Genomic DNA, 26,070 nt, shown 5'->3' with positions numbered 1-26,070 from the left:
TATCAGGTCAGCCTAGCTATTGACTGGTTCCTATTTTACAATGCAGTGTGCTGAGTACCGCCACCCCCCCCCCCCCCGTACAGCCTGGGAGAGGAGGCAGCAGGAAGTGGAACAGATGGGTGGGGCTAGTAGGGTTTTTGCAGAAATTTTCAATATATCAGTCCAAAGCACATTTCTTTTATATTTAAGACAGTGTAATGCACTGGCACATTCTTGTTTTTTTTCACAGTATGTCTCCTTTAACTTTTTGGTCCCAAAGAATGAATTGCCATTGACACTTGCTATATGTCATTTCTGTGTGAAAATTTCTGAATTTGAAAAATGACAGATACAGTTGTGAAGTGAACTCTTCCACTTCCATACAGCCAGCTTGCTAAATATACCTCAAAATAAGTTATTTAATGTATATTTCTTTCTTTCTTTATTTCCTGGTATTTATGTATATATACCATGGATTCAATCCTTACATTAAGATACGAGAATTTCTCAGATTTTAGTTGAAATTTGATGTGAAAGTTAGGGCCCTGTACTTACTTTCTGAAGCCGCTCTGTACAGAGAACTGGATTTTCAATCAGGCGCCCCATACAGAAAGAAACATACCCAGGGGAAAATGAGCATGAAAGGGGCAAGCTCTTGTGCCCCATAGTGCTCTTGTACCTGTACCCCTGCCAGCTTGTAAATGAGACCTATTGTTGCAGGAGTCAGAACCAGCAGTGCAGAGAATAGAAAAAGCCATACAGATACTTCTAATAGCAATTACATTTGCAAATACCTGCACAGTCACTAAGATGGTTAATGCACGTACAACGTTGTATATTAGAAAGCTGTCCAGGAGAGTAACAAAAAGAAGTGCAAAAATAGGAAGAAACAAAAAATGGAAAAAAGAAGCCAGATATTTTCTCTAAAAATATTTGTATGAGCATGTCCCCTCTGCCACATTTTGCTCTAATCTTCTAGTTTACTTATATTGGAGCCGTCTTCCTGTTGTCACATTTTTAAAATATAAAAGTGGCATCAACAATATATAATAGACTCAACAAACTTACTGGTTACTGGTACATTAACTTTAGTATATATATATTAGTCCCCTTCCGATGTCTGTGAACTGTTTGTGTTGTTTAGACTGTGCCATTAATGACTACCAAAAGAGTCAGGATTGTTTTGTGTCTTGCATCCTGCTTGATAATGATGATCATATCCAGCTTAAATTATTATAAATGTCTGGGTAACCACAACTGTTGTAAATAAAAAAGTCTGCAAAGCATTATTCATACACAACACTGCTTTAAAGTATATGCTGAGTTTTTTTAGAATCTGATCCACAACATACTCATAGAACAATCGCCATGCCAGGAAAATGTAGGTGTGCAGCATCAGGGCTGAATATAAGCAGGGTCTGACAGGGCTGCCGGGACACCGGGAGAAATGCCGTGGGCCCCAGCGGCCCAGACCCGACCCTTGCCGGCGCTCCCCCTGCCAACCGTTACTCCCCTGGCAGTATTGTCTTCTCTAAGGGTTTAGTGAGGTATATCACTGTTCTAGATCTATTGTAGATAATTTAAATGGTTAATCTAGGTAGGGCTAAAAGAATACCCATGCTGGCTGGCATTACTTGCTAATACTCGCTACTTGCCTGTTAAAGGGGAACTCTGGCTTCTAAACCAAAATATGTTAAAAAGCTTGAAATTATGTTCTTTCTCTACATTGCCATTTGGTAGTTTAGGAAATATTTGATGGTAATATTTATTGTAGATAGATGATACATTAGATAGATAGATAGATAGATAGATAGATGATAGATAGATAGATAGATAGATAGATGATAGATAGATAGATAGATAGATGATAGATAGATAGATATATGATACATAGAGAAATAGATAGATGATAGATATAGATAGATAGATAGATAGATAGATAGATAGATGATAGATGATAGATATAGATAGATAGATAGATAGATGATAGATAGATAGATAGATAGATAGATAGATAGATGATAGATAGAGAAATAGATAGATAGATAGATAGATAGATAGATAGATGATAGATAGATAGATAGATAGATAGATATATAGATGATAGATAGAGAAATAGATAGATGATAGATAGATGATAGATATAGATAGATAGATAGATAGATAGATAGATAGATGATAGATAGATAGATAGATAGATAGATAGATAGATGATAGATAGATAGATAGATAGATAGATGATAGATGATAGATAGATAGATAGATAGATAGATAGATGATAGATAGATAGATAGATAGATAGATAGATAGATAGATAGATAGATAGATGATAGATAGATTTATAATTTTAAATCCAGGTTGTAAAGCAAAGATAGAATGTAGTTATGGAGGCATCATTCAAAAATGATCCAGCAATCCATACGTTTACAGTTCTTTCCAGGTCATTTACAGTAGGACATTTAAGTGAGTTATGCTTTTCATACATTCTTTTTACAGAAAACCAAGAGTTATTTTGGCAATTGACTCCTCTAATGCATATTTCATAAACTAACCTAATTAATGCTTGCGTAAAGATATCTGCAATGTTCATCATTTTTTGTTTGCTTTTTACATTATGTTTATTGCCATAACATATGGGATGAGAATGTAACCTTAAAATGCCAGTGTAGCAGTTACTTTTTTTTCCAGAAGTCTAATCCCGCTGGTTTCCCAGCCCTTTAAGTATCATGATCTTAGTTCCATAGAGAAAAGCTGCATAGACTCCTTGGCACAGCATAAGGCTCTCTGAGGACAAACCCTGTAAACTGTGTGAGTATATGGGAAATAAATGTTCACATTATAGTCTGAGATAGAGGCTTGCAGCGGAAAATTGGGTAACCTGCGGGTTGCGGGTAGGATTTTCAGATGCGGGTATAGATGATGCAGGTTGCAGTTCTGTGTTGGGGGCTGCAGGTCCGGGTTGGGTCACAAATTGGTTGTGCAGGACTCTAGGCTGGGCACATATATATTCTGCTTAACCACGTAACTTAAGGTCTTTTGCAATAGGCATATCAGTAACAACCTATCTCAGGGCAGCTGCTGATGTGCTGAGTGATCTCTGATCATGTCGTTTGGTAGCAGGTATAGAGTTAACAATAAGCAGCAGAAAAGTTGTTTTAGCCTTGTGTTGCCAGTGTTGCCTGGTGCCTAGTGACCTTTGGATTTATTGGTCATACCACGAGATGACTGCATTTGGCTTAGGGTTCATAGAGGTAATAGAGTTGGGTCCACCCATTGAGTTCTTCTGTGTGTCAGCCAGTAGTAAGCCAAAAAAAGGGAGTAGACTTAATACTGTGACTGTAAACTTGGCAGAAGAGCCAATGCATTTTGCCACTGGAAGAGCAATAACAGTATTTTTGTTTATATGGTTCATAGTAAAATATAGATATAGAGTGAATCTACTTAGAAACTGCACTGAAAATACTCTGAGGTGTATAATGTGGCATCGGTAAGTCTGTTTCTTATTAAACAAGAAGCTTTGGAGAAGGTTACATACATGATTCATGTATGTTTTATTAAAGATCCCGAAGCAATTGCAGATGAAAAAAAATGTGGACGTGTAAGATTCACGTCTGTTCCAGAAGGGAAGAACCTGATTGATTGAAGTGTTGAACTATTTAACTATGTTCAAGGAATGCTAAACATCTGATATCAATGCTAGTAAAGGTAGCACAAGAGTTTTATACTTATTCGGACACCAGACCAACCCAAAACTAGAAATCCCTAGTCCAGTGCCAAGTCACAAAAGCGGACCCCAAATGCAGAAAACCATACATATACTGCAGTTGCTATGGACAACTGTCTGCATTGGTGCATTGGTCGGTGCATTGGTCTGTGCATTGCAGACTGTTTGGAGCTGCTCTGCTTCTTTTCAGAGATTCAGTGCCCATGCACAGCTCCCCTTTGATTGCCTTTCAAGAAAGTTATGTGCCATTTAGGAGCCTTACTTTTATTACAGAACTGAAATAGTATGATAAAAATAGTCAAACTGTTTCCCATCTGTAGGGTTGGTGTTGTCGGGACATTTAAGACATTTGGAAAGAAATTATAGCAAACCTTCTGTGCTTATGAGAAAAGTCAAGGTCTTTATTCAATTTCTTTAAAACAGGTGACAATATGCTACAATAATTGAAATGTAATTTCTCAGGCAACTAAAGTGAACAGATTTATCTGAATGTTCCAATAAAAGCTATACTTTGAAAATAAGTATAAATATAAGTGTTGGAGTACAGGTATGGGATCCATTATCCAGAAATCCATTACATTCTAATGTTTAAAAACAAATTTCTTTTTCGCTCTAATAATAAAATAGTACCTTAATTATATATATATATATATATATATATAATTATTATTATATATATAATTATTTCAATAAAAATCTGTAAAACAGTGCAAAAGTGTGGTGTAAAACACGTTGTGTATTTATATAGGTGTGCATTTTTGTTTGCACTGCTACATTTAGAAATCTAAACACAGCTTAATAAATATGTTTTTTTATGCAGCAATGGCTGGGGATCATATGGTGATGTGTGGTGTATTTGATCACCCTGTTTTTTACAGAATGCTAAATAGGACCCATAACTTTGGCAGTAATACTTCACTAGACGGATTTGGTGCAGTGTAGTGCAAAATTGCATCCATCCAGATGATACTCAAAAATATACTGGAATCAATAAATGCTGCTCTATACTTGCACTAGGTTGCTGGTTGCTTTTTACTGAAAAAGGTGTAAAGCTGGCCATACACGTGGCGATCTGACGAAACATCATCAGATCCGCCACACACCATTCAGGGCTGAATCGGCAGGTAAGGAGGTAGAAACTATAGGATTTCTACCTCCTTCTGCCGATTCAGCGCTGAAGGGAGATTTTGGTCAGGCGCCTCCTATGGCGCCCGATCAAAATTTTCAAACTGGTCCGATCGGCGAGTCGGCCGATATCAGCAGCTTCCTGCGATATCGGTCGACTCGCCGACATACCATACACGCACCGAATATCGTACGAAACAAGGTTTCGTACGATATTATCGGTGCGTGTATGGCCACCTTTAGGTACATAGCACAAGCATGTATATGCAAGGAACCCAGTAGTTAATATTTGCTTTTAGTAGGTGTTACGTTCCCTTGCCTATTTCACCTATACAAACAGCTTATTTGCATCTTATCAACTGCACACTAATACCATATCTGCTGCATATCCCATTGAGAGAAAGTATGCCATTTGTACCCAAAACATGAAGCAACTTAATAAATTAGTAAGATTAGTAAAAGATTCCTAATGTAAAAGCTCATTAAGAGCTGTTTTCTGGCTTGCTCAGCTGAGTGCCCAATAACTTCTTAAGTGTTAAAATAAGGTGTGGAATGTTGCTCTTGGGTGTCTGTCATTTTGCAATGGGCTGCACTTTGAAGGGTGTGTGTGCATTTCAGATCAATTGTGCAACCAACTGATAGCTGCATAGTAAGGGGATAAGGAAGAAAGATTCATATATTATCTCCTACTAGTTAAATCATTTAATGAATACGTTGAAAGATTGTTGTATTAAGTCTTATATATTTGTACCTAGAACATAGTAGAGCAAAATAGAAGTTACATTAAGGTCTGTATATTACCATGGTATGGAGTTTAGTTTCAATAATTAAGCACCATTGGTACAACAACTTAGATATATAGACGTAAAGGATCTGTTATGCAGAATGCTTGGGACCTGGGGTTTTCAGATAAGGGGGTCTTATAATAAATCTTTAATGAATTAATGATTTCTTAAGAAAGGTTTGTGGTCCCACAAAGAATTGCCTAATGTGCTGTACAAAATCACAAAGCACATAAGAAGCAGATTCTGGGCTTTAAACCAGAGACTCTCTGGGTAAAGCTGTTGGTGTTGTAATCACTATAGCACCTGTGCGCGAGAGGGTTATTTTTACAAATAATTAACTCCATTAATCCCCATGCTTAATACTTTATTAGCATAGATTTTATGTATAGTAGGGGAGGGACTAGAAAGGCCAGCTAGAAGCTAATTTGTGTATATTACATGCTCATTTCTGTGAAATGTTTGTTGTGTGTGTGACTGACAGGGTAAGAGCAGGGACTCTCTAGTGAACCCAGTAAGTGAATATACCCCAGAAACCCTCTGACCCTGCTCTATTACTTTATGCCACTCTGGGCATGGCATGGAAAAGGGGATAGAAGCACCATCACATATTTACCAGCATGCCCTGAAGATAAGTACCCGCTACTCATACATTTCTATGAGACAAGGCCAACCTAAGTAGCCTTCTAGAGTGACTGATATTTAACAGGAATTTACTGTCATACACCTTGTGCGGTTTAAAGAACTCTGACCAACTCTCTTCCACTAGAGTCCTGTGTGGAACCAATTTTTGAGACCCAAACTCTGACCCTGACCTGTGGCCTGCAACCCGCATGTTTACTTGCTTTGACCAACTACCTGACCTTACCCGCAACTGTCTTATCCACAACCCACTTAAACAGGAAGTGTTGTTGCAGCAAACCAGAAGTGACATCATCAGAAGTAGGCAGAGATAGAGTAAAATATAGATAATATAGGTAATATAATATATGAAATATGGATAAGACCTGAGACCCACCGGCTGCAACCCACCAACAGGGGCACTGAACATGTGGCGCTGCTACTAGAAGGCAGCGCCCTAAATTTACCAGGGGTGGCAAAAATCCACTCCTGTAACTTTAAGAGCTGAATTTTAAAATGCAGAGAGCACAACTGAGCTCTCTACACTAGCGATGTGCCCCCCCCCCCCGTGCTCCCGCTCAGGCGGTGTAAAGGTAAACGCGGGGGGCCAGCATCAGAGGATCCGCCCCAGGTGGCTCAGGGGCCAAAAACGCCCATGCCCAGCAACCAGCATCTACCTGCAACCCTAAGGGTACCCTCTCTCCTTGCGGATAACCCACTGGTACCTAACCCGCTGCATCACTTTTGTCTCCACATCATTACTCCTATTACTGCTTCTCTTGCTTCTCTCCCTAGGGTGCATAGAAGTAAATGTAATCCATGTTTTATACATGTATAGGTTTTTGGAGTGTGGGAGGAAACCCACAGAAGCATGGGGAGAACATACAAATGTCACATAGCTACAGAATAGAAGTCTGTTTGTTTACTTACTGTAGAACTAAATCCCTGTTGTTCATGTAATGTAAAAGCATTTAGTTAATTAGGTTGTTCCAGTTGCTGCAAATGTCTCCAGGAGATTTCCTTTGCTACAATTCATGTAAGTTTGACTTTGAGGATTCTGCCAGATTTATCCTTGGATACATAAATTTAAGTTCCCCATTAAGGGACTTTTGTGACAATAATAACTATACCAAATTGCTTACTTTTCATATTTAAAAGAATATGGGATATTCTGATGCTCCCTTTGGACCCACAGTTTTGCAACCTAATGAGAAACACATGCAAAAATGTATTAGCAGCAGATTATTGGATTTGGGGGTTCCAAACCCCAGGTGCAATGTTTAAAATGTGATGTGGAAAATGAATATTAAATATGGAGACCAAGTTTGACTGTATATTAAACCACAAACGCTATATAAACTTACTGCACATATGGAACAACAGTTGCTGATTAGGTGCTAATTCCATGGCTTTGAAGCAAACAGATATTGAAATACTTTAGCTTTTGCATAAGAATACAAAATAGACATGGAAACTATAATGTGTAGCATTAGGATGTCCAAGTAACTTCTTAGTTTTACTGCACTACACCAAGCCCCACCTCTCCATAGAAGGTTACTGGATAATATTGCACTAAGGCACCGATTTAAATCTATCTATCTATCTATCTATCTATCTATCTATCTATCTATCTATCTATCTATCTATCAAGAATGACTTTATAGGCTCCTTAATGCTGAACCCTACATATTTCCAAGTTTCTTTGTCCTTTATCTTTCCTTTTTCTGGGCTTAGTTGTCAAATATGTGACAAAAAGTCATGTGATTATAATCCGAATCCTGCTGAAAAAGGTTGAATCTTGGCCAAATCCCGAACCGAATCTTGGATTCAGTGCATCGCTAGTTATTAATGGACAAGGATTTAGAGAAGGGGATGTCAAAGGCTTCTGAATTTTTGGTAATTGTTTTTTTTGTATCAAAGAAAATACAATAGTCATAAGATCCATGCAAAATTATTTTAGAATTAAGTGATGACCAAAAATGGCATTCTCTCCTGTAAGAGGATAATTCATCGATTTGACAGAACAAAGCCATTCAGACATAAACAGGTTGTTATTGAATTGTGCTGTGTGAAAAAATAGTATAGTTCTTTTAAAAACGTCTCAGCCCCTTAACTTAAGTATTTGGTTATGCTTATTTACAAAGGAACAATCCTTTGCATTTGCTGTATGGGATTAATGTGCAACATTATGCCGGATATCACTGGGCCAGTGGCAAAGCAGAATCATCAGACCCAGTCATGCATTCTAGCAGCTGACCAGTGATGCGCTATAAAAATGTAACAACTACAATAACCTACATTAACTCCACAGACTTTTATGAATCACTAATTCTAACAAAAGGGAGCAGCCAAAAAATACAAAAAAACAAGTCCATTCTAGAATTCAGCATATAGTGAATATGAACAACAAAATAAATAAAAGACAATAATAAAATAATAAGCAATCATTGTCTTAATGTGGTAACTGAGAAATAAAATACTATAATATAATTGATGTATAATAATACTTCAATAATACATCAATGTGCCCTGCTGTCTGTCAGTCACACTGCCTGCATTGTTTATAAACAAAGTTAAATGATTGGATTTTATTGGTTGATGCCCCTGTCCATCACGTATTGCCCTTCCTTAAATCCTTCTCTCTCCCACTGTACTTTGCCCAAGCAGATCTTTTTTTTACTCCTGTCTGTTTCTTGATTCTGATCCTTGCTGCCTGACCTGACCTTTGCCAGACCCAGATTATGAATTGCCTCCAACTTGTACTGCGTTTCCTGTTCGCTGAACCCAAAATGGCACATTTCTGGCTTATCTAAAGGGTACATAATACTAAAAAACTATACTTTGCATATATTTTATTGTATAATTTGCGGGCATGATATAATCAGTGCAAATTATATGTTTGGGACTGCTTACCCCTTAAAAACATACAGAGTAAGCCAAATAGGGCCCTATGCATGGCCTGAGTTCTGGGGCCCCATGAATTCTATCTCACTAGCTGGAACACAGTAACACAATAACACACGGAGAACTCAACTTAATGACTTAAGTTATTTCTTGCAGGTGGTGGGTGACATGCAGGGAAAGCAGCTAAAGAAGATGTTGTTTTTTAAATGTGGTTGACATGCCTTTCTTACACATCTTAATTAAAGCTGAATTTTGGTGAGTTTCAGCATGTTGTAATTTAAAAAAATGTATATATACATGGCAGTATGTGCCATTGGGTAATCTAAAATAGAAAACTGCCATTTTAAAAATTAAGGGCCGCCTCCTGGGATCACAAGGTTCACAGTGCACACAAACAAACCAAGGCACACATACATGAGCCAATTAATGGACAGTGTTCTGCCTTTTATTCCCACACTACTTCCTGTTACAGTTAGAGCTGCATTATTTCCTGTCAGGTGATCACTAAATGATGATCAAGAGAAAAGAAGTACAAGAGCAATATTTACTGATATATATATATTCCAGTTTGGTAAGATGCTTTAATAGGTCACTTAATACACTATAATCTATCTGTTGGTTAAGTATTAATTCTGTGGGTATAGTTTTCCTTTAAATAACCCAAAACATCCCCCATGTTCCATTAGCCTGTTGGCTAGTATGTATCCAGTAAAAAAATCCACAAAAATACCCTATGCGCCATAGCCCTAAAGTGATGTAAAAAACACTTTTTTTAATTGTGATGCTTCTTATCTGTCTATCCAAACAATGACTAATGGCTGAATAAAATCAGCTGCTCCTTTTTTGTTCCTTTTTATTCTATACCATCATACCAGTTACCTTAGCAGCTTTCTTTCCTTTTCAGTTCTTGAGAAAACATCTGTCTAATAATAAAAAGCCACTGAAAGCTGACAGCATCTATTTGGCTGCAGAACTGATCACTTCCTTTCATTTGTAGTCGAGTTTAACGATTTTCTGTATTGAACATGATGATTACAGAACTCCTACGCTAACTAATTAGAGTAGGCGGACCATGATGATGTGAAACCAGAATAAGATCCTGTTTGGCAGCCACAAAAAACCCTTCTATGTACACTATTTAATTAAGGACAAGCAGACTGTGGCAAACACAATATCCATAAAGCAGGGTAAAACGTAGGTGGACATTTATGTTGCTCTACCCCTAGCTGTCATGTTTTCCCATGTCTGTTCTGATACGCTATGTATTTGAATGCTTTGAGAAAAGGCTGCTGAAAAGTTCTGACATTTAAGGAAATATTTAGCTTGTGCTGTATGTACTGATACCTACTATTCAGCTGCAAACTGTCCTGCCTTTGAATGAGAAACACCTTGTTTTGTACTTCAGAAAGAATCTTTTTAATATACAGCAAAAGTATATTTTTTAATTGTTTCTCTGTTGGTGAGTCCAGAAATGTCTCTTGTAAAGAAATTAGACAAGTCGCCTAGCACCGTCAAGCACCAAGAATCTACTTCTACAGATCTTTGTTGAGTTGTGCTTAGCCCAACTCCTGTTCTGAATCATGCTCTGTATACTTGATATACAGTATGATATCTAGTATCAAGCACAAATATCTATAAAGCTCGAAAAAAAGATTATTGTTTTAACAAATAATAAATAGATGTTTAGCTTTGCTTTGTTTCTGTAATAATAAGACATTAATGCACCCCTTAGCCCCATACACAGAGAACTTGCACCTATACCAATAGTAGGAGGAAGGGGCAGCATGCAGCTCACACAGGCATATAGAAGGCCAACTGTGGGAAGGTAACTCCCTGGCTTCCCCTTGTGCTCCTGCCTTGTGCCTCCTGAATGATGCACAGGGTAGGGGAGTGCAAGGAGACACCCACATCCTGCCCACATGCATGCCACATAGATGGGCACCTTGCCCAGTGACTTGTACTCTATGGTCACCAAGCTATCATAAAGTTGCGGAGCAAAATAATCCTACTGGGAGTTCTTAATGATCAGATATTTTTATAGTAGCTTTATAACATGGTACTTCTTATTAAAAAACATTTAGTTCTGTTATCCGGATAACAGTAGGTCCTAAAGTATCCTGTCTAATAGGTCCCATATCTGTACTTAATAACAATATCACGTGTCCAAAATAATTTCAATTCTGATTGCTTTCCCATGGCAAAAGCAACTGACCTTACTTTCCTTTATTATCAGAAAAGAAAGATAACCCTGTTACATGGCACTCTTCTTCACGACACTGACATGTGGCATGACACTAACAAGCCTGCGATAGAGGGAACCTTCTTATTCTGCACCAAGATGAAGGTGATTTGGAGAAGAGTGCCGTGTAACAGGATTATCTTAACTGCTTGATATTTCTAGCTTTGATGACAGCAACATTCACTATATTCTCCTTCCAGTTCCTACTTGGCTGTATACCCCATGTTTTAAATTTTATAGAGGAAATATTGTCGTGCCAAGAATATATCTGCCCACGATAGCACCAATGACTACTGCATATTCCATAAGACGGATCCTCCCTCACGTGAAAGAATTCGGAATTTCAGTGCATGAGGATATACTTAAGTATACAGATTTGTATTAAGTACCAGTTAAATACATGTTGTCTCTTTGTAGTGTCTGAAGAATGTGTACAGAGTGAAGGTCAAACTAAACTGTGGCACTTTTAGATTCTTCATGAAGCTTTGTGCATACCTTGCTGCTACCTAATTCTATTGGGATCTGGGATTCATTATTGGAATAAAAATGTGGCACAAGCATTTATACACATTTGTGTACATCCAGTATATGCTATCATTCAGTTGTATAATTTATGAAGATGAAACTATCTTCATTTCATAGTGGTTTACATTAAATACACATCTACAGGGACAGGGAGACAAAGCAATGATAATGCCTCATAAATTAGTTTCAAATAAAAACTATATTTTAGTTCATATTTTTTATGTATTTTTGCTGGAAAGGGTGTATGGTAAATCAGTGCTTTGATACCTGGAACATGAGAGGCCACAGGGTGCATTTATTTACCTTGAAGCAGTGTGCTAAGTGCCCACTGTACTTGAGGATGTAAATGAGCCCTGATATATTTTAAAAACTGTTTTAGATCTGATACTGGTATTGCAGGTTTCTTAAGCTGTTGCAAGGAGAATAGTGCTGCTGCAGCAGAATTCTCCACTAAAATATGGGGCTAGCCATTTCCCTACATTCCCAGGTACTCACAGCCATGTGATATGTGCTGATAAACAGGGTTGGACTGGTCTGCTGGGGCCCTGACGACCCAGACCCGAGTCTTGCGACGCTCCCCCTGCCCGACCGCTCCTCCCCTAACACGTTAAATTTCCGCGCTAGGGGTAGGGCGTTGGGTGGGGGGCCCTGCGGGGGGGTTAGGAGACACCTGCAGGGCCCCTGGGATGGGAGCCCGGGTGGGCCCTTCACCCCCCAGTCCGACCCTGCTGATAAACTTCAGTCACTTTTTACTGCTGCGCTGCAAGTTGAAGTGATATCACCCCTTCCCTTTCCCCCCCTAGCAGCCAATCGGCAGAACAAAGGGCAGGTAATCAAATAGCAGCTACCTGACTCCTCTGCTGAAGGATTCAGCTGCCTGACCTGATAGTGCCTCCATGGGTTAATTGTACTACTGGTACTATCCTGAGTTTTAGCAAGTGTGTAAATGGACAAATTGCCTATACTGCCCCCAGTAATTTAGGGTGGGCTTTACGCATTTCTCTCCAGCTAAAATACACTGTGGAAATACTGCCCCATGTACTATTAGCCTCAATTTGCTTGTACAATAAAGGATATATAGATATACTGTAGACACAGAGTATGCACTTGTAAATAATGTTACACTAAGGTCTATAAACAATAACTCCAGATCCTAAATGCATTATACAGTAAGGGGCAAAAGTAGTGGCATTGGGTAGTGCCACCAAAAATTGATGCAGAGAGAAGTATTTGGGAACTTAAGCCCCAAATACATTAAATAGAGTGAGAAGCAGTGGATCTTTATCCCTAAATACATTTAGAGGCAATCATTTCTGACACCCCAGACCCCCTTACCCTTACAAAAAGCAGGTTTTCTGAAGGCTGGATACTATTTTAGCATTGTAGAAATCAAAATGAAGTCAGAAATTATTTGTGTTGCTAGGCCTGCTCACCTAGTGGTAGAGATTAGCACCAAAGCAGGAGAAGCCTTGTCTTGCTATTATGTGACTTGGGTCGTATTGAAAGTAAATGGAGCAGCAGAAACAACAGGTTATCTGAAGGCTGTTCTATTGTGTAATATATAAATAAAAAATACACCATAAAAAGTATGCCAGAATCCCTTTAAGTTTATGCCAGATCATGTCCTTGCAATGTTCCTTATATTAAAAGTGTCAATGAGAATGATTAAGTGACTAAAAAACATTCTTAGTCTGGTATCTCTTGATAACTGAGGATTTGTACCCCTGTGATATGGGAAAGTACAATGTGCAATTGATTAAGAAAGAATAATGTCATTCTCCTCTCCTAACTCTTTTTGTTCAGTATTGACTGTATGGATCAATATAGTTAACCCCAGAGCATAGTTTAAAAATGTACAAGCACATTCCCTGTGGTTACCCAAATAGTTGCTGAGTGTGACAGCAGGATATGTGACAATAGGAGCTCCGAGTAAAAAATACTTATATACAGGGCACAGGGAGGAGTATGGGAGCGGGTCACGCAGTGGAAGTGACATCACTTCCATGACATAGGTGCATGTGAAATCATGCACAATCTGCATGTGATGTCACTTACTCGCTGTAGAGGGCATATTTAGGTCCGGTTCCTAGGATGGAACCTGACCTAAATACAGCCCTACTTACATATTAAATCATAGCAGGTTTTTCATAAATGAAGACAACGGAATTGGAAGTAAATATGAAATCCTTGAGTAAAGGTGGGCATACATGGGCCGATAAAAGCTACCAACAGTCTGAGTGAGAAGCTTATGAGCTGGGTATGGGGCCAAAAATTGTCCAGATATTGATCAGGGAGGTTTAATAATTCAATATGGCGCTGAGTGCATCGACATGTTCATGTGGTCCTTGCCCAATGGCCCATATCCTGTCAATGTGATCTAGTTGTTCTGCACTTGGGCCAAATAATCAGATCAATCCAATATCTCGGACCTCATCCATAATAATGGAGATCCGCTCATCTGGCAATGTCACAAAAGGAGCAGATCTTTCAGTTTATGGTCACCTTAAGTCTGTTCAATATTTGCTACAGCTCTAGTCACCAAAAGCAACCAATCAGCAGGCAGCATTTACTGCTCTCCTGTTCAAAATCGCACACCTCCTTGGTTGTTATGGGTTACTGCACCTGGACAAACTTGTGCCTTTTATTACTTATGGGGGACAAAGTTATACTATAATTCTGTGTCCTTAAAGATAATCCCCCTGTACTTAGCACATTTCAGCAACTGGAAGGAAAAAACTCAACGGTTGCATTTTTTTTATAAGTGATCCTGGTTACAGGGATCACCTGGTCTGAATGGGCAATAAAGGAAGTATTAACAATATAGTTAATTTTAGTGTGCTTACACTGGGTTGCCTTCTGATGGTTTGTTTGGATGGTTCCCAGGTGCAGATGATGTGTGCAGTAGAGAAGCATGTAGCTTCTTACATGTGTGTGTAGGATTATTATTGCTGGTGTGCAACCACCCATGCATTGCTATCAATTCAAGAAAATACTGTGTGCTGACATAATGTTGTGCTTGAAAGAAAAAGATATAAGAAAGGTACGTACTTGCAAAATGGACTGAGATTGATCTGTGAGGTCTTCCCTTTTGTGTTTTTTTAAATATTGTCTTCAGGCAATGTGAAAGTGCCATGCAAGAAAAATAATATTGGTATTATCACAATTAGAAAGACATGAATGGAAAAGGAAGCAGGTGTCCAATCTTCTAAAATATCATCTAAAATCAACAATCATCATCGAAAATCGTCTAAAATAAACAGATAGCTTTATTATGTTAATAGGGGATTTTTGTATTAAGGTGTACAGCAGGGTAATTTGTTACTTTGGTGAAAAGTTAACTAATAATACTCTATGATAATCAATTTAATGCAGTCGTTTTTAGGTTTAAGCTCCTTTTAAGGCCCGATATTTGCCTGTGGCCCACTAACCTAATAAATCATCAGCCATTCAGTTATAGTTCAAAAAATACCCGAGAATCAGAATTTTTCACCACTCGGTATCACCCTGACATTTAACCAGGGTTTTTAGAGCATCTCAGACCTTCTTCTCAAACCTCCTAACTGGCCTTTAGTCAGGGCTCCTCCAGCAAAGGCTATGGGTCTCCCAGTAGGGGGGCTGTCCCACAGTTTGGGAATCACTGACAAAATGTGCAAAAGCCATTAGTATGATTAAATATTGGATACATGCAGAGTGGGTTTTAGAAATCAAAATCCTGTCCTTTAGGCAGGGCACCTGAGATGTATGCATTATTGCCTCTAATTACTTTAAAGGCAATCTATACCCTCAAACAACTTAAGTCTCTATAAAGATATATTACATAAAACAGCCCTTATGTAAAACTTCTGCTTCAATTAAATAAATCATTTTCATAAAAATATACTTTTTAAGTATGTGCCAAGGCTAACTGATTCAGTTATCAATTAGCATTGGAGCAGGCATTTATCCCTAACTCTGTATTAGGGTCTGGTTATGGTCAAAACTATGTAAAAAAAACAAACTTTCCATTTCCATTACACTTGAGAATGCTAACTATTGTGTTTTTTGGAACTGCCCAGTTGGGGTCATGATACTAAGCAAAGAGCAGGACTAACAAAACATCCATTCACCCAAAGGTAACTCACCTTGCTTTTTTTTTAAACCTAATCACATTCTGACTCCATATTTTTATGGAGGCAATTTTTATCTGCATATGGGTTCTTTCTTGCCTGATGTATATAGGGCAGTGGTTCTCAACCATCCTAATGCCACAACCCTTTAATACAGTTCCTCATGTTGTGGTGACCCCCAACCATAAAATGATTCCTAAGACAACTGGAAATATGTGTTTTCCGATAGTCTTAGGCAACCCCTGTGAAAGGGTTGTTTGACCCCCAAAGGGGACCCGACCCACAGGTTGAGAACCACTGATATAGGGGATCTTGCACTTTCAGCCTGTAAGGAAATGCCAAGCTGAGGGCTTTTTCAGAGCCAACGGTAGTGTGTTTATAGTGCAGAACCCTTATCATCAAGTATAGAGTTATTATTTCCCTGTGCTGACTGGTTTCTGACATATGACAACTAAATTGCTGCAGATCATTACATTTTGTGAGTTTAAAGAATCACTTATAGAAGTTATGTTTTAATACAATTTCTTTCCACATCCAATACTTTAAGTCTTCGACGTATGCTCTATAATTCATTTTATAGGACTTTTCCTATTTGGAATGACTGTTGGTTTCTAGTTTAATAATCTGAGCAGCTTGCAATGGAACCTTGGCCGAGTACCTATAGCTGTGCATATATTTTTCTTTTTGCACTTGATATTATTTACCAGGTAACTGTACATTGCTAATTGTGCGGGGTGTTGGATCTTTTGGCATTTCAGGATGGTATATTGAAGAACTGAATGTCAAAAAAGGGTTTGGATCAAATCAAGTTGCATAAAGCTCTGGTATGCATTCAAGAGTACTTATAAAGCCTAGTTCAAAATTAGGCAAATATTTAATACTCAATGACTCCTATCACTTTTGGCACAGTTCCATATAATTGGTGGAATATTTGTCCACTCTCTTGGAAAGCATTGTAAGCTGCACACAGCACAATTTTAGAATGAACTATAGATCTGCTAGTGTATATACAGAAGGGAAGACATATTTAATGGATAGCTTCTGCACTGTGGTAATAAATAATTTGTTGATGCTAAAAAATAAACTGATACTTGTTTAACAGATTAAGGAAGCAATTAGAATGAAGAAATTGAGTAAATGGTGATCATTTAGACTTTGCTAAGGCTTTTGATACACATGCTTTAGAATAAGAGAAAGAATAGATTTCTTATTCCCATTAACAGAAGCAAAGTACCTCCAGGCTCAGATCTGGCAACCATTATGCTTTGTTTATTAACTTAAACTTAAAATGCAATGCCTCCATGCTGGCTGATGCTAGATAAAGAATAGGTTCATTGTCTAGTATAGAAGGGAAAAAGACTTATAAAACAGTATAAAAAATACTACAAAAATATAGAAAATAAATTAAGTTATGAATTTAGACAGGAAAATAAGTTTGCCTGATATTCATTCAACTGAAATGTTTTAGCGGAACCTCTGATAAAGTTTGCTGTGAATAGGCTTAAAGGAGAAGGAAAGTTACAATAACTGGGGGTGACAAATGTCAGGAACCCCCACATAATTCTAATCGCTTACCTGATACCCCCGGCCGGCGCTCCTGTTAGCAGAAAACTGCACCAGCCTGGGGTTCATACAACTGAGCGATCCTCTTGCTTTCCTCATCTGTCTACAAAATCCCGGGGCCATCACATGTGACGAGAGTGAAAAAGATGACTTTTTGGCTTTTTACCCTACTGCGCATACTTAAGATGCATGAAGGCAGAAGAAAGAAGAGGACTGATTGTTCACATGTACCCCCAGGCCAGTGTGGTTTTCTGTTAACAGAAGCTCCAGCCCAGGGTATCAGGTATTGCAGTCACTGAGGGTGCCTTACATTTTACTCTATCCTTCTCCTTTAAAGGGGCCACTATATCCTCAGATTTGTGACCAGAATTGTGCTTCTTAGAAGGTAGTACAGTCCTTCATAGATTGATGGTATTTATGTCCCTGCTATAGAACGTAACATGGTGTAGTTCCCACCCTTCCCGGCTACAGTCAGGTGATCCCAATGGTGGCTAATAAAAAGGGCAACCATTTGGTGGTTTTAACCTTGAAAGCAAGTTGCAGGTAAAACCCAGTCCCTATGTAAAATGAAGCAGTAGTAGTTTATCTGAATCAGATAAAAGTGAGAGTAGGACTGGCCAGGCTGGGGATGACTTTGATGTAGTTGGCCAGCTTGAATATATTGCAATATATGAACAAACAATCCTTGTTTTGTTTATAGAGGAGGGCATTTTTAGTAACTTAATTCACGGACTGTCTTATTGTCCTATATTTATTGATAATGGGTGAGTGCAGAGGATCTTTTGTTTTTGTCCGCTAGTGTTGCACCTGTTGGCGCAACTTAGCTGGTGTATCCTTCAGATGAGCAACAAGGGGTTGCCAGATGATTTTCTAGTGCTCTGTAACTCAGCATTAGGGGTGACATTTTTTTTTCCTTTAGTGCCAAGGGATTAATAAAATTAGCTTATAGCGGTCATCTACTATTTACATTTTAGTTATAAATATAGTTAGCTTCTGGATCCTACAAAACAAGGCATACTCATACAAGTATTATTTTTATCAATAGCTTATCTGTCGTATTTTAGCTGTGAAAGAGGGGATGGTTCAAGAAATAATATAAATGATGAGCTTCTGGAGCACTGGCCCGAGGTGAATAGATGAATGAAGAAGTTTTGCTCTGTATTGGCATACTGGTGACCTTTCATTTCCTCTTCCGTTGTGCAACAAAAAAGTAAACATTTAACTGAATGCAGCACAACCACACAATGGGCTTTTATTGCACAATGAATGCCAGCCCTGACATTACCGCCAATAAATCTTTCAAGCTGAAGAAGCTAATGGATGAATGTGGGCTGAAGAGGGGTGATGAATCTTTCCAGTAAAAAGCTTCGTCTTTTTTACTTTTTTTTCCCCCAGTGAATAAATGTTGCTGAAATCTCACCAAGATTCCAGAAACAATGCTAACATTTTTACTTATTTATTGTTTAATGTAAGACTGCTGTCTTTTTTTTGTAAATCTATTATATTAAATAGTTACTAAGTCCATTAGTTGAGTTTATGTTATATAATGATTGTTTTTGTTTGTTTATATAGCACCAACATGTTCAGCAGTGCTTTAAAGCAATTGCTTATCATTCACATTAATCTCTGCCCAAGTTCCCAGGCACATTCACACAACATACCCTAAAGCCAGTTTCTTTGTTTCTGCAGGAGCTAATTACCCTGTTTATATATGTTTGGAAAGAGGGAGGAAGCACACACTGCCCCATGGGTAAAACTGGCCATGTACTGTACATACTAATACTAATGTAAGAAACAAAGTTTCATGCAATCATTGATATGTGTATAGGAGCCTGCATGTCCTGACTGGTATTTACGTACTATGCATATCAGTTGGTTTGGAAATCAGGCAGGTTTGAAAATATCATCTACTGATTAGTAGTGATGAGCAAATTTTTTCACCAGGCATAGATTCACAGCGATATTCCGCATTTCACCACTGGCGAATTGTTTAGCGAAACTTCTTAGAAAATGTGGCACGAAAACATTTGTTGCACGTTCAAAAAAGTAACGTCAAAATGGGCGTGGTAATGTCAAAAAAAGTTTTGTCCGAAACTTTGCAAATTGGCGAAAAATTTGTGAAAGGCATAAACCTCCTCACGGACATTTCATGTCCACATGACACTTAATTATAGACCTATAAGGTTGGCTCATTGAGTGCCTGCTCTTTATTATACGGTGATATCTGCTCCCCTAGCTGAAGGCACAGGTGCACCTGAGCCTCCTCTCATCTCTGATGAGTCTTGGACATATTTTGTTATTTCCCGAATCAACCAATTATTGCTTTGCTGTTAGTAAGCTACCCTCAACACACACTCATACAGAACAAGCACACAAACATATATACACCCAGACACACACTTATATATTGACAAGGAGAACCAGAAGCAAAATTCACTGCCCCTTATACATCACAGACAGAGGTTGCCAAGCTTCTCTTGCCTGAGCCCACAATTTAAGCTAAATGCAGTGCAGATTTTTAAGTCACATGGGAACGTAAATAGAGAAATTGAGATTTTTTTTACTTTTTTCTTTTAAAAGAACAATTTACTGACCGGTCATGGTTTCTGAACACAACACAATGATGTAGGTCTCTTCTTAGTGGAACAGGGGTACCCCCATGCCTGAAAGATGCTTAGATCCAAAGGAACTGCTAAGGCAAACTAAACATGCATTTATTTTCATAACATTGTGTGTGCGTCATAATTCACTTTACCTTGATAGAGCAGGCAACTTGCACTCATAGCAATGACTTATAAGTCAATAAAAATGTATATAAGGGCTCTCTGTGCAGAATAACATGTGCTTAATAGTATTAAACAACATTATACTAGACTCTTGAATAAAATCTCATGCAAAGTACACTTGTTTTTTTGTATTTCTGCTATGAAATGGCCAGAAGAAAATGATGTACTGTGTTATCTGAAAACATTTGGCTTCAGTATTGTTTCTCAGCCTTTATGGTGTATGCAGATCAATTAAGATTGCACAATGATGGGACCAAGCACGGGTTCACTTATTTTTATTGTCTCTATGCTATTTTAATCATTAAGAACAATCTCGCATCTCTAGATTAAACAATATTCCAGCAGAGTAATAAAACACTATATTTAGGAGGGATACCATGCAAATAGCATTTTTACAATCCTAGAATACTAGGAATACTTACAGTACTTACAATAAAGGTGCCTATCGTGACTCAGAGCTTCATATATACAGTTACTTGGGAGATAGATATTTATCAGTTGCTGCATAATGTAGTATTCAATGAACAATCAAGTTTTCAGGCATCTAGATGTGAGTCAGAGCAGAGGTTTAATTATAACTACAGTATCTTCAAAATCTCTTCCAGACAACTGTTCAGAAGAAGCTATTTTCTCATATTGAGTGGAAGGTTCATGTACTGGAGACATATGTACAAAGCCAGCCCATGTACACTGCTCCTATTGGAGTCACATTTTTTTTTCTAAATAATGGCTAAATTACTATTGTTCCTTGACAGATACAGATGAAGCAAACACTAATGTAGCCAGTAATCTTGTGTATTTAATGTAAGGTGAGTTTATTGAACAGATTAGATTTGCCAATCATAAAAGAATGGAATGGGTTGAAAAAAAAACCTACTTCTAACAATGATTCCACTGTACTTAGAAAAAAAAAGAATGAGCTCCACTATAGGAGTGGCTTCTATACTTAGGAATAAATTACTGTTGTACCTAAGTATGCTTGCTATAGCTCTCATTAGGTAGCCAGCCTTCTTAGCCAGTCTTGTTCTGAAGTAATGGAATGTAATATTGTCCCTGACAGAGCAAATAGGAGTGACTGACAGAGCAGTGCAGAATTTCTCCTGGCGGATTAGTTGTGAGCCCACCTGGCCATGAGATTGAGCTGGGGGTATTTTTTTAAATTGCACTTTGATTTATCTAATTAAAAGAGCTGTCTCAGTAGTTGTTTCTACATGTTCAGTAGCTGAAACGTCCAGATTAATTCTTAAATAACATGCCATTCTTCTGGGGCCCATCCATCAAAAGTATAAGGTCATAATTTCCACAAGGAAAAAACATCACTGAGAGAGGTGGCCTATCATGAAAGGTCCATACACTGTAGGAATGTTCTATGGAAATATTTTAACATGCAAAAGAGATTATAAAAGGGTTACTCATTGTGGGTAAACAGGTCAGTGGCTCAAACATCACTTTTCCCATTTCTTTTTATTTATTTATGTAAGCGAGAACCTTCTCAAAGCCACTGTATCACAATTTTGCCAAATCAAGTTTTATTGTTTGATTACATTCCTTATGACTTCCCTGACTCGAGTCTGAGGGAGTGGGTTTCTGTCTGAGGGAAGTGCTATCAAGCTGCAGCTGTTGACAACACACAAGAAGTATTTTGCGGGTACTTCCCCCCTCTTTCTTGATTACTACTGATGGCTTTCTCATTAAGCCTGTTAACTAAGCATTCTGCCTTAGAGTAAGCTCTGACTCTTTCCTCACCGTCTCTCCGGGTTCTTCACCCACACCCTATAGTCTTAATTCAGTGACTTAAAAAATCCAGCAATGGCTACAGCCTGTATAACCTGGTACATAGGGTTTATATTAGTTATTGTAAGTAATTCATTTATTTAGGCTTTTTTGTTTGTTTTTTATTAATTGCCTAAACACATAAATCACAAATTATAAATCTTTTCCGTTGGTTTCTATATATATAATATGTAATATCTCTTCAGACCTGTGTGGTTTACTCATGGCAGACGCAGTATTTTTAGAAACAGCAATAGTCTTCATTTTTGAGCATAGTAATAAATGCAATCATTTGGCATAGCAATTCCAGCCTACAAATGTAGATTTTCAGTATAGTTTTCCTGTTAAGCCTTGGTAGGATGTGTATAACCTTCCAAGCACCTTTTAACAAAGGAAGAGGGTTTGGAGGAGTTTTTGTTTTGAAATGACATATAATAGAAAACTATGTACCAGTCAATTTTGTGTAAGAATGATAGAAAAACAATATAAATCTTTTTAAATGTGGAACCAAACAAGAACCTAGATTTTATATCCATATAATCAAATTGATTTTGCTTGAACTCTCATGAGAATATGCCAGTACTTGGCCATGCAACCTGTTTTGCCCCCACTGTATGCTTAACACTAAAACATGTTTGCCTGTTGGCCTTTTGTGCTTGTCGGGTGTTTAGATGAGACCTGCATGCACTCATAACCCATGACTAAAGCTGGCAGTGGAGCTTGTGTTTGCATATTGCTTGTTTATTTAAATGGGAGCTTTGTTTCCCAGGTACATTTAAGATAAATGGAGCTCTAATGCAAACATAACTCATGTTTATTATCCTCCAATTTGCAGCAAAGTTCCTGTAACACCTACAAATGACCTGACTGTTGTATTTATTAAGTCTCAAGAGATCAAATGATTTCATGAATTAAGTTTTACACAAGACCCAATGCAAAACCCAATATCTACAGTGGCTTGCAAAAGTATTCGGCTCCTTGAACTTTTCCACATTTTGTCACATTACAGCCACAAACATGAATCAATTTTATTGGAATTCCACGTGAAAGACCAATACAAAGTGGTGTACACGTGAGAAGTGGAACGAAAATCATACATGATTCCAAACATTTTTTACAAATAAATAAGTGCAAAGTGGGGTGTGTGTAATTATTCAGCCCCCTGAGTCAATACTTTGTAGAACCACCTTTTGCTGCAATTACAGCTGCCAGTCTTTTAGGGTATGTCTCTTCCAGCTTTGCACATCTAGAGACTGAAATCCTTGCCCATTCTTCTTTGCAAAACAGCTCCAGCTCAGTCAGATTAGATGGACAGCGTTTGTGAACAGCAGTTTTCAGATCTTGCCACAGATTCTCGATTGGATTTAGATCTGGACTTTGACTGGGCCATTCTAACACATGGATATGTTTTGTTTTAAACCATTCCGTTGTTGCCCTGGCTTTATGTTTAGGGTCGTTGTCCTGCTGGAAGATGAACCTCCGCCACAGTCTCAAGTCTTTTGCAGACTCCAAGAGGTTTTCTTCCAAGATTGCCCTGTATTTGGCTCCATTCATCTTCCCATCAACTCTGACCAGCTTCCCTGTCCCTGCTGAAGAGAAGCACCCCCAGAGCATGATGCTGCCTCCACCATATTTGACAGTGGGGATGGGATTGTCTTGGTCAGGGTCGGACTGGGGGGTGCAGGGCCCACCGGGGCTCCCGCCCCAGGGGCCCTGCAGGTGCCCCAGCCGCGTCCCCTAACCCCCCCCAAGGGCCCCCCTAACCCCCCCGAAGGGCCCCCGCCTGACGTCCTCCCCGAGCGTGTATAAATTGAACGCGTCGGGGAGGAACAGTCAGTAGCGGGGAGCGCCGGCAAAGGTCGGACTGGGCCGCTGGGGCCCACTAGGGCCGGGGCCCACCGGGATTTTTCCCGGTGTCCCGGCGGCCCAGTCCGACCCTGGTCTTGGTAGGTTTACAGTTGTGCCATACTCCTGGAATTCCAATAAAATTGATTCATCTTTGTGGCTGTAATGTGACAAAATGTGGAAAAGTTCAAGGGGGCCGAATACTTTTGCAAGCCACTGTATATTCAGAAGGATAATTAGTCGTTCATTTTGTCATTCATTACTCAACCTTGTCAACCATTGTGACTTATTATTTGCATGATGTGCACAGCCACCAACCATTTTAATATTGTAGCATATAAAGAAACAAAGCTGATGCAGTTCCCATTTAATAATTTGACATAAGTGAAGGGCCTGGCATACAATAACATTTGTAATGGCCACATAATATAGATGTAAAAATGTCCCAAATACATACCGCGCATTTCTGCTTGTGATAGGAGGTGTTTAGTACTAACTCTCACTTATAACTCTACATATGGGGGTGAAAAGTACAAGAACGGCCTATGATTAGATGTACATTGCTGACCAGAGAAAGGCCATATCTATTTATCAAGGGAAAAGTTTACCCATTCTGGGGCAGAACCTCTGTGTCAGTAAACATATTAGCCTTACTTACATTAGATCTAAGTAAACTGAATACATGTATTAGTCACACATTTCAAAAGAACAGGTCCTAATAGACTATTTTGGGCCTGTCTGTTTCTCCAAAAAAATGGAAAACCAAACGGCAGAGAAATAGAAAGAAATGTGGCAGGGGTGATTTGGTGCTATTATATGTTTAAAATACCTGGCAAAAGGTAAGAAACAGGATAGATCCTTAGTAAACTAGTTACATATAGCCACGCTACTTTGGCCTGTATACTCACCATCACTGCTTTTCATTGGGTGTACTGTATTTAGTCGCTGTGCCTTGCACTTTTCAGCCCCAGGCTACTCAACAGTGCACTGGTTGCATTTCCTAGACACTTTGGGGCACATTTACTAATCCACGAATCCGGATGGGAAAAATTCGGATTGGAAATGAACATTTTGCGACTTTTTCGTATTTTTTGCGATTTTTTCGTCGCCGTTACGACTTTTTCGTAAATTGTCGCGACTTTTTCTTAGCCGTTATGACTTGCGCGAATTGTCGCGACTTTTTTGTAGCCGTTACGATTTGCTCGTATATTGTCGCGACTTTTTCGTATTGAGCGCTCGTAAACGGCGGGCAAACCTTTCAGACTTTGCATGATTTTGGAAGCCTCCCATAGGACTCAATGGCAATCTGCAGCTCCAACCTGGCCCAAGGAAAGTCTCCCATAGGGCTCAATGGCACTCTGCAGCTCCAAAACGGCCCAAGGAAAGTCTCCCATAGGGCTCAATGGCACTCTGCAGCTCCAACCTGGCCCAAGGAAAGTCTCCCATAGGGCTCAATGGCACCCTGCAGCTCCAACCCGGCCCAAGGAAAGTCTCCCATAGGGCTCAATGGCACTCTGCAGCTCCAACCCGGCCCAAGGAAAGTCTCCCAAAGGGCTCAATGGCACTCTGCAGCTCCAACCTGGCCCAAGGAAAGTCACGATACTGAAGCTTGAATGAATCCGAAACTTTCGTACTCGGCGCGTCGGCTATGAAAAAGTCACGACAATTCGCGCAAGTCGCAACGCTACGAAAAAGTCACGACAATTTACGAAAAAGTTGTAACGGCTACGAAAAAGTTGCGGCAATTTACGAAAAAATTGCAAAATACCGATCATTACGAAAAAAACGCATTCGGACGTTTTTCGGACGTTCGTGGATTAGTAAATGTGCCCCTTTGTGTAGGTCCTCACAGTACTTTGGGGGGAGGTTTGCTGCACTCTACTCATTCACACAGATCTTTGGAACCACACTGAGTGGTTTAGCAGTTATTTAAAAAAATGATGCATTAAATGAATATGCAACGACTGAAAGGTAAAGTCCAAAAGACCTGGGAATTGTGCTAGTATACTTACTGTATTGACTTTCTCACCAGTTTTTTAACATTTCACATGATTTCCATACCTCTCTGAAATTTTATTTGTAACAGCTGGTGGCTGTA

This window comes from Xenopus tropicalis, chromosome 7 (assembly GCF_000004195.4).
Source record: "Xenopus tropicalis strain Nigerian chromosome 7, UCB_Xtro_10.0, whole genome shotgun sequence".
Lineage (NCBI taxonomy): Eukaryota > Metazoa > Chordata > Amphibia > Anura > Pipidae > Xenopus > Xenopus tropicalis.
Note: the sequence above shows the minus strand (reverse complement) of the source record.